This window comes from Dermacentor silvarum, chromosome 9 (genome assembly GCF_013339745.2).
Source record: "Dermacentor silvarum isolate Dsil-2018 chromosome 9, BIME_Dsil_1.4, whole genome shotgun sequence".
Lineage (NCBI taxonomy): Eukaryota > Metazoa > Arthropoda > Arachnida > Ixodida > Ixodidae > Dermacentor > Dermacentor silvarum.
Genome location: NC_051162.1, coordinates 140,807,021 through 140,823,070, shown reverse-complemented (window position 1 = coordinate 140,823,070; position 16,050 = coordinate 140,807,021). Strand labels below are relative to the sequence as shown.

Sequence of the window (16,050 nt, the reverse complement as noted above, 5' to 3'; positions counted from 1 at the left end):
AGGACAACAGGCAACAACACAAGTGAGGGACAAAAATGCAATCTGCAAAAGGACAACTCACCGGGCGTCACTTATTTCGCGATAGGAAATCGAGCTCCTTCCTTGACAGGTGAAGCGAACGCGCAATGACACACTTGTTACACCGTTTCTACATTTGCTCCACTGCAGTGATTTCTCGTGTATTTCTTTATCTTCCATTGGCGATTATACGCGCTTGATCGAAAAGAGACCGGCAGCCACATCGCCACAATCGCCGCTTCAAAGCCTTTCCATGGCAAGCCTTTCCATAATATGGCTATGTCCTCGAAGCCTTAATTTAGGCATCATCCGTTTGGGCATCGCCTAGCAGCCTTCCACGTGTTAAGTTACAAATAAAGTTTAGATTATTCTCCCGAATCGCCTGATTAGTTTACGCACATTTGAAAATTTAAAAACGGCTTCTAACAGTGATGCATTTTTACTTTACATTATTATATTGTATTCGTATATTGTCAAAAAGCGATGACAAGATAGTTTAAATTCCATTGAAATAAATTCAACATGCATTCCACCGTCTGAGTCAGGAAAACATTCGGCGCGGGAAGCCTCCAGCTGCTTAAACTTCATACGCGCGTCGCACAGTAGGCGGCATCGTTCTAGTTCGCGCCCAGCAGGAAACAAATTTAGAAACGAGAGAAACCAATAGAAAGGGCGGCAACACAAATCTCCGCACGGAGCTCCCGATCCAGCTGGTGGAGTAGTTCGAAGTCACCCTCCTGGGTGGCGCTCGCTCCGCGATCCCTAGACTGTCGGTTTGATTTTTTTTTCCGGGCAGCGGGTTTCCCTAGGCTCCGGCAGGGCGGACCCAGGTGCCCGGCACCGGCGTCCGTCAGTCGCCTGTTGCTAGGCCTGCAAGCAGCGGGGTTGAGACTTGGCCGCCTCGCCGCTGGGGCGGCGGTGCTTCGTCCCACCTTTATTTTTGTTGGTCCTTCCTTTCGTTTTTCCTATTTGACTTCATTTTCTTGGGGCGTCACCGAACGTCCGTTTCCCAATCTCAAGCGACGTCGCCCACGATATTTTGTGCATCACTCTCCAGCAAGTGAGAATGCAAAAACAGTTCGACCGGTGAAAGCTGCTTCTGCTACGGCGGCTGGTACCGGCGTGCATCGTCTGCTACGGCGGCTGGTACCGGCGTGTATCGTCTGCTACAACTTTGTGCGCGCGTCGTCTGCTTCGAGCCAACGGAAGGAAAAAAAGCCGTAGAATAGCACGTCGCATGCGAGGAGACCGGGAAAAAGCTTTCTCCCGAACTGGTGACGTAACCAAGGGTGGTGTGACCTGAGATCCTCGTGCGGGCGCGGTGAGTGGTTTTCGTGCGTGCGCGTCCTCGTGATCGGCGTTGTTTTCGATGTCGCAGTAGCTGTATCTGGAAACGACGCCAACTGTTCTTTGCGTGTGTTCTGGGTGTTTGCTGATCCGTAAAGTTGCGCGGCGAAGAAATCAACCAATCCCAGACGGCCGGTGCAAAGTGGTAACGCAGTGATTCTCGATCCGATTGAAGTGGTGCGCGAAAACAAAAGAAAAAGAAATATACACATAGTTGTAGTGCGCGGTTCGGTCGGGTGTGGATTACAGCACCGGATTTCCTTGCGAGTCAAGAGCGAGAAGAGGCATCCGAAAGACGTCGGCGACCTTTCGTTAGTGCAGGTAAGTTGTGCCCTTGCAATTTGTTCTTCTGAAGTTCTAACACGGATTAGAGAATGTGAGAGAACAGCTATGGCATGACAACGCTATTTACTCGCCGGTTTCTTGCAGAGATATATATTTGTGTTTGATCATTTGTAGCCACGCCGTCGGGAGCGCTGGTAATGTGCCATCTGGCAGAAAGTGTGTAAGCAGGTCCTTTTACACAAAGGTTGCCCTGGATACTTTGTTGAAAAATCGTTGGCATGCGGAAAAAGCAATGACCCACGTTTTACATTTGACCATGGCACCCGTTGATTAGCCACTTTAGGAAAATTTACGAATGAATAGGCCCCTGTGCCACGCCCCAAGTAAAACTAAATGTGTAGGAATCGGCGCAGTGCTGAAAAAAGAAAGCCTGGTGCACTCAAACGGTGCGAAATTTCTTAAGTTGGGCTTTTCTCGCTTTGTAGGCAACCGGCACTCATTATCTTTAACAACAGTAACATCCGCTCTAACCTTGAGCTCCTAAACATTTTATAGCGAGGCTTAAAGTTGACATCAGTCGGAATACATTTACAGGTGCAAATTGTAGTTAAGCGCCGTGCCACGTGTCGTGCTAGAGTACTCGTAACACGACTCCTTGTGTTAAATTCAAGTGTATAACTTTTAAATTGTATTAGCACGGATAAAAAACCTTCATAAAAACCATAATGACATCCAAGTGCGTTGCTTTAGCACATTTTGGTACTACCCTTTTTGCTAGTTTTTAATATGAGGAACAGATTCATGGAATTGGCCTATTCATCTTATAGGATGATACGACCAACATGTGTGACTTCTTGTCAATAGAAACGAACTCGATATCAAGCAGCTTCAACACGCACTTAGAAGATTACAAGTCAGTCGCTTGCAATAGTGAAAACGTCGGCACGTTAATTTATTAGCAGTCCAACGGGCAGCCAATAAAAATAGAGAAATCATCCACGTGCCTAAAAGCGTCTGAGTTCTCGCAGTTGTCACCATTATTTTAGATGCACATCGCACATTACTCCTGCAATCTGAAAGTCGAAAGTGAATATCGCCACCATTACAATTCACGGAATGATATCGAAGAGTTGAGAAATATGAAAGAAGACTTAAACCTTTTAGCAGAGAGCAAACAAATTGCAAAAGGCTATGCTTCGTTTTCAGATATTATTATCGCTGGTTCCCTCACATCGCTTCGTACCAGCATGCGCGAGGGTCTCCTTTGTTCGTTTCAAACAACATAAGATTGCTGTAATACCTGTGAGTAGCACAGAGATAAAATTTACCAGACGGAACGCAAATGACTTTTAGCAGGTAACAAGCATACAGATAAGTTGGCATTGCTAAGTATTCTCAAGGCGCTTTTGGTGTTAATGATAGACAGCATCAAGAATGCCGTTCTGTATTCGGTTTGTCTCTTGTTGCATCGCTTAAGTCGACTTCAGGACAATTTCGTTGCTTTAGTATGAATTAAATTAGGTGAGTGTCACCGTTACTGAGGTAAAAATTATTGCTTTGAAAATTTTGACATTCGACATGAAAGAGTTGTTAAATTTTCTTCGCTGTTATTTCACTACCTTAGACAGATGGGGCGGCTGTATTGAAAGAATAACCACATTTCTATGACCAAAGGAAGGCAAAGTAAATAAGAAAAAAATAAAGCTTATTCTGCACGTTTGTGTGTTGGGCATTGTAGAGAATGTAAAACAAAGTAATAACACCCTCCCGTATTGTAATAGTTGTAGGAGAGGTGCTTTATAGGCGTGGAGCTATTACCGTAGTGATAAAAAAGGCCCAGAAAGATTGCTGTGCGTGAACTGCATTTCTTTATCACTTGCCCACGAACGGCCGCCTGTCTGCAGAACTGCTACTTCGACGAAGGATGCTTGCATGCGTATAATATAGTGTTAGTTTTTGTTGGCATTTACGTGACGTCCGTTATCAGAGACAATGATGCTGTTTTTAGAGCATCAGATGGAATGTCAGCAACAGCTAAAAATATCAAAACATCTGCTGTGTTTGCTTGGTGAAGTTAAGAAAATTACTCCTTTTTGGCTTCACTAAGAGTGGTCAGAGATTCCTGTTAAGTCTCTGACTGCTGTTAGTGAGCACAGTAGTAGAGAATAGATTTTCTCCACGTGTGAGTAATTCTTTTCTTGCATGAGCAGCGATGGTATCATTCATACTCAAACAACAGAATTTATTTCTCAATAGGAAAACAAAATTTTATCTTACAGGTAAAGGCAAGTTTGTTATCGGCATAGGCGTGTCACACAATCCTATTTGCCGCTCGAAAAGTGAGTTGTGTTATTGCGTAGTATTTGTCAACAACATTCTTGTATTTTTGGACACCAGCTTTGAATTCTTTCGTCGGCCTTTCATTCGTCTATGCTGTGTATATTGACGTGCCAACTTACTGTTCTTTTCTATGAACTTTTTTTTTAAACCATGACCCTTTTAGTGCATCCAGGAGAAATTAGCAGCCTTTTTTAACGTAGAGGAAGATAATCAACATAATTGACAAATGGCTCAGTTCGGACTTCTGGAAACGTGCCACGTACTGCATAAGTTTGGTTTATGTCCTCATTTGCTATGCAAAGGAGAGGTGATTTCAAACTTCAATAACTACTGATTTAAGACGTCCATGTGTTAAAGGCCACCGTGAATACAGCTCAACAAATACATCTTACTGAGTCCCTCTGTGATCACTATTGCTCTTCTCAGCAGACCTGGAATCTGACCGAATGACACTTATGACGACACATGTCAATACTAGTTGCTAATCAAAGTGTTCAGCTCAGGCACTTGAAAAACGTCCTCGATATTTGTGCGCTTTTGGTCAGTATGGAGTGAGTTTCCTGCTACATCAGGCACCATCTCTAAACAAACATTCCCGTAATAATCATACTGGTAGCGTTCGCATGATCTTTGCCATTTCATTATAGTTTGCCATGCAAATTTTCTCCTTTTGAAAAAGTGATCTAAATTATGAGGTTTTACGTGCCAAAACCATGATCTGATTATGAGGCACGCTGTAGTGGGGGACTCCGGAAATTTGGACCCCCTGGGGTTCTTTAACGTGCACCTAAATCCAAGTACACGGGTGTTTTCGCATTTCGCCCCTATTGAAATGCGGCCGCCGTGGCCGGCATTCGATCCCGCGACCTCGTGCTCAGCAGCCCAACACCATAACCACTGAGCAACCACGGTGGGTAAACTTTCTGACTTTTCTTTATTTGTTTTCGGTTTACGAGAAGCCACAACACAATGTCACCGTTTCCCAGTTATTCCGGTCACTACGCATTTGGGTCCTATTAATTCTCTGTTGTTCTTAAGTGCAAATCAATGTACATAAACCTGTGAAATAGGGTGTCTAGTAATGATCAGCACTTGACCAACAGGACAGACTTCTCTTGTTACACCACTGCTAATTATTTCAAGTTTCAATGTTCATGTAAACTTCTATTGTGTTGCCAGTTCAAGTAGTTATCCACATGAGACAAATTATTGTATTGGCAATTTTGTAACATCTTATTGACCAGATGCTGCGGAAGAAACACACAGACAACGGCAAGGGCATTGTCATTTGTTTTACTCTGCTCTTGCTTGGCGCAAAACCTATACAATTATTAGAAATTAGGCAGCCACTGATCGGATCATTCTTTGCTTCCGTTGTATATCCCAAATATTTCCTAAATTTTTACGTAATTAACACTACGCAAAGTTGAATGTGTATGAATCTGTATATATGTGCATAGCATGAAGGCTCTACGGTCGCTTTATCTAGTACAAGATATGTCGTTTTAGATTTGTTTTATAAAGTACTCGTGGAAAAAAATAGTAGCAAGCGTGAAAACTATATATACAATACTCATAATTATGACGCACTGTCACAAACGTTGTAGTTATGTAATTGATTTTCAAGGCACTGCAACTTCCATTAAAAATGCCAAGATAGTGGTATAGTTCATTGTGCATCTTCTAGTGATTCCTTGTAATAGCAGAAAAACTAGGTCTAGATTCATAGTCTACAGCGATTGATGTCGCATTTATTGATAAAGAAAATTGAATCATCTGCTCATAGTCTGAAAAAAGCTAATTATTTGCTACAGGCAATAATCTCAAGGAAAAAATACACGCACCTATGCTTCGAGAATCTTCGAGTATTTAAGTGTACTCACGCCGGCCTATCTGTATTTCCTATCATTAAATCTTTCTGTCTCTCTTAGTGCAATCTTTCAGTAAGCAGTCCAGTGGCGTTTGCCCAAAGTATTTCAGGAGTGCATAAATTTACCCAGTGGTAAAGCTGCTCGTGCAATGTGAAAAACTTGCGCTCATCCTAACAACAGTATGGTAGATTTTTCGAGTGATGCGATTTTCAAGGCGGCGTACGAAACACTGCGCTAAACTCAATAGTTCTCTGTTTAGTCCGGTAAGATCTAATAATTTGATTTTTTGATGGTTCATAGCATGTGCTGTTATTCGCACATATGAAGCCGGGTAGTGCCCAAAACACGCTGACGTAATAGAAGTCCAGAAGCTGGCCCATCTTTCGAGATCTTAGTCCACAATTTCTGATGCAAAAATGCGTTTTGCACTTGTTTTAGTACTTCTGTGCACTCGATACTCAGGGGTGGCAAGCATTCAGCGAAACTCTTATTCATGGAAACTGAATCCATGACATCAGTTGTGAGATACGTTTAGGTAAGCACTGAACGATGACGCATGCCTTACTGAAATGGTTGCAAAAGTATTGACATCGCTGTATGGCAGGTTAAAGAAGCAAATTCCTTCAATTAGGCAAAACATTAGCGAATGTCTGAAACACGTTGTTGGAAGGATTGATAAATTCATTGGGTCAAACCTACGCTTACATTCAATTCGCATCGCGTGCATTGTGTGTATGCGTGTCTGTGTTTGAGTGTGTGGTAGTGTTGCGTGTGCGTGCATACGTGCGTGCACATGTGTGCCTGTGTGTCGGTGTGCATGCGTGTGCTTATCTTTAGGAAGTTGTGTGCATGAGTTTCGTGTAATATAACAATAAATATCACATTAAACTAAGTCCAGAAGGAAGCAGAGCAAAAAACTGGAAATAAATCTTACTCATTTGTCCTATACTGAATAATAGCACAAAATGTATCCAGCTGAAGAAAACATTGAAAACAAGGCAATCCATAAATGTCACGTTCAACACGTCGACTGGCCCGACGACAGCCACCATAAAACACAGACAACCCCACTTGTACGTTTGTCTAAACACGTGCCGTGGTAGTTTCATTCATTGTTTGATATCAATTTCATTGCATCGTTGCCAAGGCGACGGAGTATAGACGGGCACATCGAGAGCTGAATGAACCTAAAAAGTTCTCCACTGTATCAGAAACCTTGCAAGCCTCAAAGTGAAATGATTATAGGGCGTGAAGGGGGTGAAGAAATAAGAAATTTTGAGAAACTTTGCGCGCATCAATCACCTCAGCATTTCTAACGTAAGGAAGTTGACAAGCAAAACGACCGGCTAGTGCAGGCGCTTTTCTTCAAGCAGCACCGGTCGACTCGGTACACGCGGCCACGCCTAATCCCCGGACGACTGCGAAATGGTCCCGCAGGGGGGCTCGGTCGGGGCGTAATTCATCGCACAAGCAGCTACGGGCACGCCGCAGCGCGTCTGTATCAGTGAGATATGGCAAGCACCGCATAGCACGGAGATGCGAGACCGCGGAATGAAGACACAGCGAGAGTTAGGTCACGGCCATTAACTATGAACCGTTACGGCTGACGCGGCGCGATGCGCGCAATTTATCTGAGAAGCGGACAATCGCCGTGGCCGGCGAGATATGGGATTGGACGCACGGTCGGGAAGAGAATTGCCGGCCGCAGAAGGCTCATTTGGTCTGACGCGAGAGTGGAATGGCTGTATCTTGTATGTCTACTCGGCCGGTTCATTGCAGCCTCGGTGTTTCGTGGTAAACATCGGCGGCTTTGATCGATGATGTCTGTTGTTGCATTGAAGATCGAATAAGACACGTCTGGTAAAGAACGATGCAGCTTGTCGTAACAATTTATTTTCGAGCAAACGAAAAAAATAAGCCGCTTTGTAAGAAATAAGGGAACTGACAGGAGTTAGAGATTGAGGAAGCTTAGTGAAAGCCCAGAGATGAACCAGGGAGCTGAACCTGACAGCGACCACCGCAGGCTTATAGTGATAAAGCCACTTTCAGTTTTGACCGACTACAGTTCTTAAAAATCGACATAAGGTAAGAAGTCAGCTTTTCGTACGGTTATAGAATCAGCGCTAGCCTTGTAGGAGCTTAACGACCTTAATGACCTTATAGGAACCCAGCAACAACATTGCTAACTCGTGTTTCATTCCTGAATGAAATCCATGGCTTCCCATCTCTAACCTTTCTGATTTCACTACGGATGTTCTAACTTTTGTTTAATGGTGATGTTCATCTAAATTTCATGGTACCAGTAGGAAGTACTATGCTTTGCTTAGCCAAAAACCACAACTAGTAAAGGATGTGTTATTAGCGGGACTTTATTTCGCGTTTGAGAGGTGTTAGCGCTCGTGCCATCCTCGTACTTGTACCATCACCGGCTAAATTGTTCTCGTGGTTACCAATGTGTACGTGTCGTAGACAAAGTGCACTCCGGCATTATTGTTGTGTAATTTACCGTTCATCATAGGTGGTGCTTCAGGCATTCGTTTGAGTTATCCTTTAGAATAATTGTGGTCTACCAGCTGTTTCTTCTTTAATTGAACAGAATTTAAAAAAATTTCCAGTGTGCCATAAAGCACGATTGGTGTATATAACTTGAGATGGTGCACATAATTATTTCATGAAAAATCTGGCTAAACACCATCCTTGAAGCAAAACACCATCAATTAGCTTTATCACACAGCGATCACAACTCCATTTTGCAATATGTGTTACAAAGTAATTTTAAATATATGTCCTATTTGTTAATTCATTCATTTCCAATTTTCGTGCCATTCAACGTCCATATCTTCGAGAAATTTAGGAGTTAAGTAGTTTAACAAGTCGAAACAGTTAAAACAATCACGTCTTTCTAATGGTAAAAATAAATGCATATTTCCTATGAATCCTGTGATTTATTCCTATGAATCATCGCGAGTTTTACTTAAACTGCTTACATGCATATGTGCTATGTTGCAGGCCATTTACTTTTTTTTTTTTACTACTTCAAGAAAATTGGTTTTCTTGAAATTGTGAAATGTTTTCATTTTTTGCGTGTGTGTGGCCTCCAAAGCATTCTTTATTGCCCATTGTACCAAACAGTTTGTGGATACTTTTATCGCATGATCTATTATATGAAAAGGATTACTTGAATTGAGTTCGGCTTATAGAAAACAGTCTTGCTGACAGCCAGAGGGCGCTTTCCACACTTCGGGTAACGTAAAAAATCTCGAAGATGCCTGCCAACCTGAGCCCAACTGATCATCACTGGCAGCGAAACCATACAATCGACTTCTCACACTTTTTGCAAGTACTTACTATAAGTCTGCTTGTTGGTGATTCCTTGATATGACTTCCACCCAGGCTGCCGTGCAGTGCTATGCTCGCAACATTCACTGCCGCAGCCATGCAAATTCCTAGCTGAGGAGCAAGTAAAACACGACATGAGAAGAAGCAAGTAAGGCTTAGTGGCTAGAAAAACAGCGAAAATAATTCGCTGCCTACTAAAATGAGGTATACGCAACGCAACTACTAGGGCAATTCAGAAATTAATGCCTCCAAACCCACTACTTTGCTAGTTTATTGCAAACATTTTGAATCCCTCATCAATAATGCATTGACGTTTAAGCTACAGAATGTCACTTGCCTCACCTTCCAATCTCTTCTCGTTCCAGAGTAATCGAGCATTATATGGCATCCAGTGGCGACGCCCGGTTGAAAAAGTGGGCTGTAATTGAATTTCTGACTGCGGAAGGTTGTGGATTGTGTGAAGATTGGATGCGGCTGGATTTTGGTCTTTCACAGACCTTGCACACCTCCGCACAGTGCTGACGTCAACAAAGGCAAACCCGTAAACTGCAGTCAGACGGCGATGAATGTTGATGGGCGCACAACCTTTTGCAGTGAGAAATTCAATTACAGCCCTCTGTTTCAACCAGACGTCACCACTGGACACCATAGACTGCTCGATTACTCCTGAACGAAAGGAGATAGGAAGGTGAGGGAAGTATCATTCCATAGCTTAAGTATTAGTGTAAAAATGATAGAGTTCAAAATGTTTCCAGTACTATTGGTAAATTAGTGCGCTTGAAGGCGTTACTTTCTGAATCGCCATCGTATAATCAATGATAATAATTTTTCAAAATTGTGACTCAGGCTGTTTGATTTAGATTTGCTAGCGAGCACGTGCGCCTTCCCCGCGACATGCAAATGGCAGTGGAATTCTCCTTACCAGCTACGCTGTCAAAGAAATGCCTAGCATGCAAACCAGACATGACGTATTTTTAAAACTGCCTCAGATACTTAGCAAATTCCTTCAAGGTTGGCATATCCGCTGAAGGCGGGTTGGTAAAAAAGCTAAGGAACGACATTGTAGAGCACGCCTTGTGACGCCTTGAAGAGCGAATAACGCATGCCTTCCATGTGGTTCGCCGATTCAAGCCACTCCACTCGCCTCACCCCTGAAGCTCGAAGCAAGCGGCCTAATGTGTCCTTTCGTCGCCCCCGACATCTGAAGCGCGAGGAAGGGGGAGACCCGATTAGGCAAAGCCACGGTGATGGTGGTCCCGACTCTCGCCTGGGGCGAAGTGCGTTGCCCGGAGACGACCGACATCCGGCCCCGCAACGGCGCCTCGCGAAGGTCGCCAACGGCCCCGGTGGTGCGAGTGCGGGAGACACCGAGCTCGACGGGGTTCGATACTGAGTCTGGTCGCGTTACAGACACCCGCGCTCGCAATAGGCCTGCCACTGTGATTAGGGAGATGCTCGCGTAATTGGGCCGCCGTCGACGCTGAGCCTCCTGCAAAGCCGATCAGGCCGAGCGTACAGCCTGGCTCGGTCAGTATATCAGTCAGACTTGATACTGATTCGTGGATCCCATCGTCAAGACTTTGAGCGGCGAAAACGCTTTCGATCAAGATTCTTTTCGTAACAATGTGATATTAAATGCAATCCGAGCAGCGTGGTCTGTTCATGAAGGAATGCTTAGCTATCCTCTTCAGTCACGAATTATGATTGTCTGCCGATAAATGCATGAAATTTACATAAGTTTATGCCAAATGCTGCAGACTTCATTAAGAGCAAGTCAAGGCGGTAGAATGACTTTCGGCATTTTATGATAAGTCACCATAATTACAGAGGGATTAAGTACCTAATTATTGGGCACACTTTAAGGATATGTTTCTTCATTAAAAAGAATTGAATAACTAGTGTGAATTACCTGCGCAAGTTAATAATTGGTTGCAAGCTTTACTAGAAAGAAAAAAATTATTTCGCCAATTGCTACAGAAACGTCCCACATCACACCTCAAGTGAATCGCTGCATGTAGTGCCTTCTCCAAAGCGATCTTCGCTAGCGATAGATTTCCCTCAGAAGTAAAATGAGGGTACTTCAGGGGCGCAGAATGTTTAATTTACCGAAGATGAGCTTTTGTGGACTCTTCCTTGCCACAACTACACAGAAATGTCAAAAAAAGGTCGCGTACACCACGACTGAAAGGGCTATAGTCAAACTGTAATGGTCTGTCAGCTATACGCCTAAAAGGTATTTATAACTTGACGTGCGTAATATGACATGTATGATATCCCGGAGGAGGAGGAATGAACGTTTATTGCTAGAAACAGAAAGTATGTATAATTTAACGTGTACGATATCCCGCAATCAAAACAATTTATTCGCACCTTCATGTTAGGCAGTTGGGTTAAACGTCCCGAAGCTACAGAGACCACCTAGAGTTCTTGAATGGCGAAATGCGAAAACACCCGTGTACTTAGATTTAGGTGCACGTTAAAGAACCCCAGGTGGTCCAAATTTCCGGAGTCCCCCACTACGGCGTGCCTCATAATCAGAACTGGTTTTGGCATGTAAAAACCTATAATTTAATTTAATTTAAGTTCTTGAATGTGCACTAGAAGCGCGATAGGCGGGCATATTTGCATTCCTGGCCCAGTCAAAATGGTGTCGTCCACGGCCGGCAATCGATCCTTCGACCTCGCGTACAGCACCGGGACGCCATAATCATCTCAATTACCGAGGGGGACCAGACCGTCATGTCACATTCATGGTAGTCAAGCCCAGACGATTGAACTGAGAACAGAGTTTCGAACATAATAGAGTTCAGAACAGAACATCCAGACAGAGACAAAACAAGCGCACGTGCTGTATCGGTCTCTGAGTGTATTTGTTTGCTCTTCCTATTACTACGAATACCAACACAGTCGCCCAGGTGTCCACCCTTCCGCACTTCGTGGCACACCCCAGCTACAATTTATTGCGCAATGCCTACTGCATGTTACCTTTGAACATAGGGCTGTCCTCTACTACAAAGCCGTGAGCGAACGCTATGGGTACCAATAGGGTTGCATAATATAAAAAACGAAAAAGAAAAGTCGAAACGCACGCAGCCTTTTCATGCCTCTTTTTACACGTTCTCGTCGGGCCGACTTGCAAGCGGTGCTCCCCCCTTCATTAAGGATCCATCCCACGATGAGGTCGCGGTTGGTGCCGACGCGCATGGCTCTTCTCTCGCGGGATGTTTTGCCCGCCTGGGGGACTACACGAGCGATGAAACCTAATCAGCACGCCTCGCCTATTCCTCTTTTCACATGCCTTCTCAGTCCTGCAGGCATTCCCTCTGCCGTTTGGTTGTTTATATCCCTACCGCCATCGTCTGGCCGTGGGGAGAGCCTGGCTGCCAGTGACGGTTATTGCGCGTCGTTCTATACGTGCCGCAGTTGCGACGCTGCCCCGCTGCCTCGGCGTTTCGTATAGGTTTAGTCCGCAGCATTTCTTCGGTATTCCGCGAAAGCGCGCGCAAAGAGGAAACCTGTTTCGTAATTAACTAAACGCGGCCTGTATTTGAGACACAGCGTCGTCTCATTGTGCGTAGCCATCGTCTGACAAAGAGACTCGTGGACTGCGTTGATGGTTAGTGCTCGCTTTATACGTGCTAGTGCAAAGCTGCCTAGGGTTGTTAGTCTGTTTGCCCAGGGCTTGTCCACATCTTGCATCTAATACTGCACAGAGTAACGTGCACGAACAAAATATTTTCCTAATTCACCGAATGTGGAATGTGTAATTAAACCCGGTGTAGGAGTCCGCCATGTTCTCCTCTGCAGTGCTCTGTTTCGACCTCTCCCGAGTCACCGTAGTTTGCTCAACCTATCATTTGCTGGGGGTGTATTCACAAAGCAGCTATGCACTTTGACGGCTACAGTCCTGGTTTGGAAGAACTGGTTAGCACTCTGTGACGATATGCTTTTGCGCACAAGCTATAGGGGATGGAGACAGCAGACAAGAGAAGCGCAACCTTCAACTAAGATTTACCAGTGGAAAGGGTACAATTTACACACAGATGATGTATGATGTCCCCCCCCCCCACCGTCTGATATTAAAAAAAACAAGAACAGTGATCAATAAAACTACTTTAAACAAACAAATAGAATGTGATGACGGTGCGCTTGTGGCTGTCCCGTCTCATTTCTGCGTCCCGTAGTTTGTGCACAGAAAGCCAACCATCAGGTACTTTTACATACCGTAAGAACCTGCGTCATTCAATCGACGTGACGGACACAGCGTTTGTGAAGCTGCCGAGCTAATGAGGGGAGTCCTAAGAAGTGAAGAGCTTTGTAAGTGCGCTTCCGGATATGAAATCAATCTTATTCTATTTTATTCTCCAGTTTACATGCGGGATGATCATTTTGGGCTAAAATCTACGTGCGTAGCTTGGCGTGACCCAAAAGACCAGATAAGGCAGTAGAACAGCAAACAGTGTGTGCACAGGCACAATAATTCACATATAATTCTAGCTTTCGCTGGAATTCCTTATAGACGAAATAGCTATGAACGGAAGGACAAACATTATTTCCATCACGACGAGTTACCAGAATTCAAAACACAGTGCATTTTATACAACAAACTATAGCAATACTACCTATACAAAACCATCTAACACCAGCTCTACAAGTAGGATGAGACTGAATTTTAGAAGATTACCATTTGCTTAGAAAACGAAAGAGGTCGTACAGTATACGAGTATACTCTAATCGATAAACAAAGTCAGAATAATAATCACATGAGATACATTACAAGGGAACAATGTGTGATCGGAGTCCGCTCTTACTGCTATTCTCGGTATTTTTCTATTTGTTCAAAGTGAATGGTCGGTTATGTATTAACGACTGATATTTATAGAATGTCCTCAAGTATGAAAATGACCATGTCTCAGGATTTCTTGTGTTCGCATTAATGAGACTACGCTCTAAAGAGGCTAATTGTTTTCTGTCGTTCCTAGCTAATTCTGAAGAAAATTGTGCAGTATGTAATAAAGTAAAAGTGTATAGCCTATATCGATGTTCATGTATCATCTCTTTAAATAGCTGAATGGGAAATTCAGTTTGAGGATTCTTCTTCCTATCCCAACTGTATTAACCGCCCGGTTCCTTATTCAAGGAGAAAACTTGCAGAGCAGCCGCCGAATACTTCTCTAGCACGCAGTGAGAAGTCTCCTTGTTAGGTATACTGTAGCTCACTGATTCAGTTCGTGATGCTCACTCTACATCATTTCGATGTTTAATAAAACTGTGGGTGTTTGATTTGGCTATAGTTATTACACACAATATCACAAGAAAAGCACAAGAAACGAGGAAGAGGACAAGAAAGATATGGTAGGTGCCTAAGAAGTAACACTAGTGAATGCATTTCCATCCTTTTGGCTGTGTACTGATACAAAACATAGATACAAGCTCTCTTCCTCAATGCCGCAGATGTTAAAGTTATTAGTAATGCGACAATTGCGACTGAGATGGTCTCTTGCATGACCCTCAGGCTGCGTGAAAGAGTTTGTGCACTCAAGTACAGAGACAGTGACGCATTGACTCAGGCGATATTCATCAGTGGTCCAGGCAAGACAGAAGTTCACAGGAGCATGCAGCGTTGAAGTTGTTAACATTAGTCGAACAATACGAACGTCCCCGAAGACAATGATTCGACAAAGAGATTGTTTTGGTCAGAACAGCGACTGCTTCATTTAGCAGGCGTTTATGTGCGTGTCGCTCTCCTCTATCATCAGTGGGAGAAGATGAATATGAGAATTAGCCAGTGCGCAGAATACTCGTATGTCACGCAGAGCTGCTAATAAAATCAGTTGCACCTCTGACGAGAAATTCCCCCTCGTCGAAGCTTGGCTCCAGCGGCATGTTTATTAATATACGATGCTTAGGAGGCATTGGCATCTTTTAACTGATGCCGGCTACACCTTTTCACAGAATAATTCAAAAAGTGAAGGCCACAGACATGAACAAATTTACATAAAACCATACTCAAACCTCAAGTCGAGTCATAGAAATAAGTCAAACAGCGAGTCTTAAAATTATGCCACCTAAAGAAAAGGCATAAAAAGCAGCACAGAAACATCAAGTCCAGGCACATCAAGACACCAAAACTATTCTAAAGTCCAGTGACCTAACAAGACCAAATTCAGGGCATCTAAATCTCGCCAAAGATTGCAACAAAGTCTACTCAATATTTCCGAGAATGTCGCTCGCTTCCAGAAGTCTCAGTAACACGATTAACGCTGGACTTTGCCATGGATGTACTGACCGTGAGGCTAGGATCTTCTTGAGTCCTAAGGGCCTGCGGTTCAACGGCATTAAACTGCGTATTACGACCACTGTCGATGACTTCGTCAGGCGTTGGAAACATGACCGGTGATTCGACAGGCAGAAGCAGACAAACCTTTAGTTGCGTTTCTGTTTCCTTTTGTTTACGCACTAGCCCCTTCCTTCAATCCTACATACTAAAGACGTCTGTCTCCCTTCGCTTTGTTTGAAGTGCGCCAAAAGGGCAGCTTTCACTAAGGCAGAGTCAGGGTTCTAGAACGAACGAAAAAAAAAAATTCGCGAGTACGGTTTGCCGCCACCACCGTTATTTAGCGAAGCTGCGTGCAATCTTTTATTTTTTTCCTGTAGACTCACAGGCATAGTTCAGGTCAGTGCTTCTAGGCAGCCACGTCTAGAGAGAGAGAGAGTGCTCCAGGCACTGCAATGAGAAAGGAAATGACGCCTTGTGCCAAGGCGTGCATATAAATTGGACGCTTAGCCAAGGGAGCGGCGCGCGGTCGTCTGAGAGGTAATAAAAAGCACGTTTCAGCACCCACGTTAT

At 44.0% G+C, this 16,050-nt stretch overlaps 1 protein-coding gene across 1 annotated transcript in view; it reads left to right on the top strand.

Moving 5' to 3' along the window:
* The first annotated feature begins 857 nt into the window (after positions 1–857).
* LOC119463948 (uncharacterized) overlaps positions 858–16,050 on the top strand; it is a 261,047-nt gene continuing 245,854 nt past the window's right edge. The window contains 1 exon segment of the mRNA XM_049655838.1: positions 858–1,686. The gene's annotated coding sequence lies outside the window, so the exon portion shown is untranslated.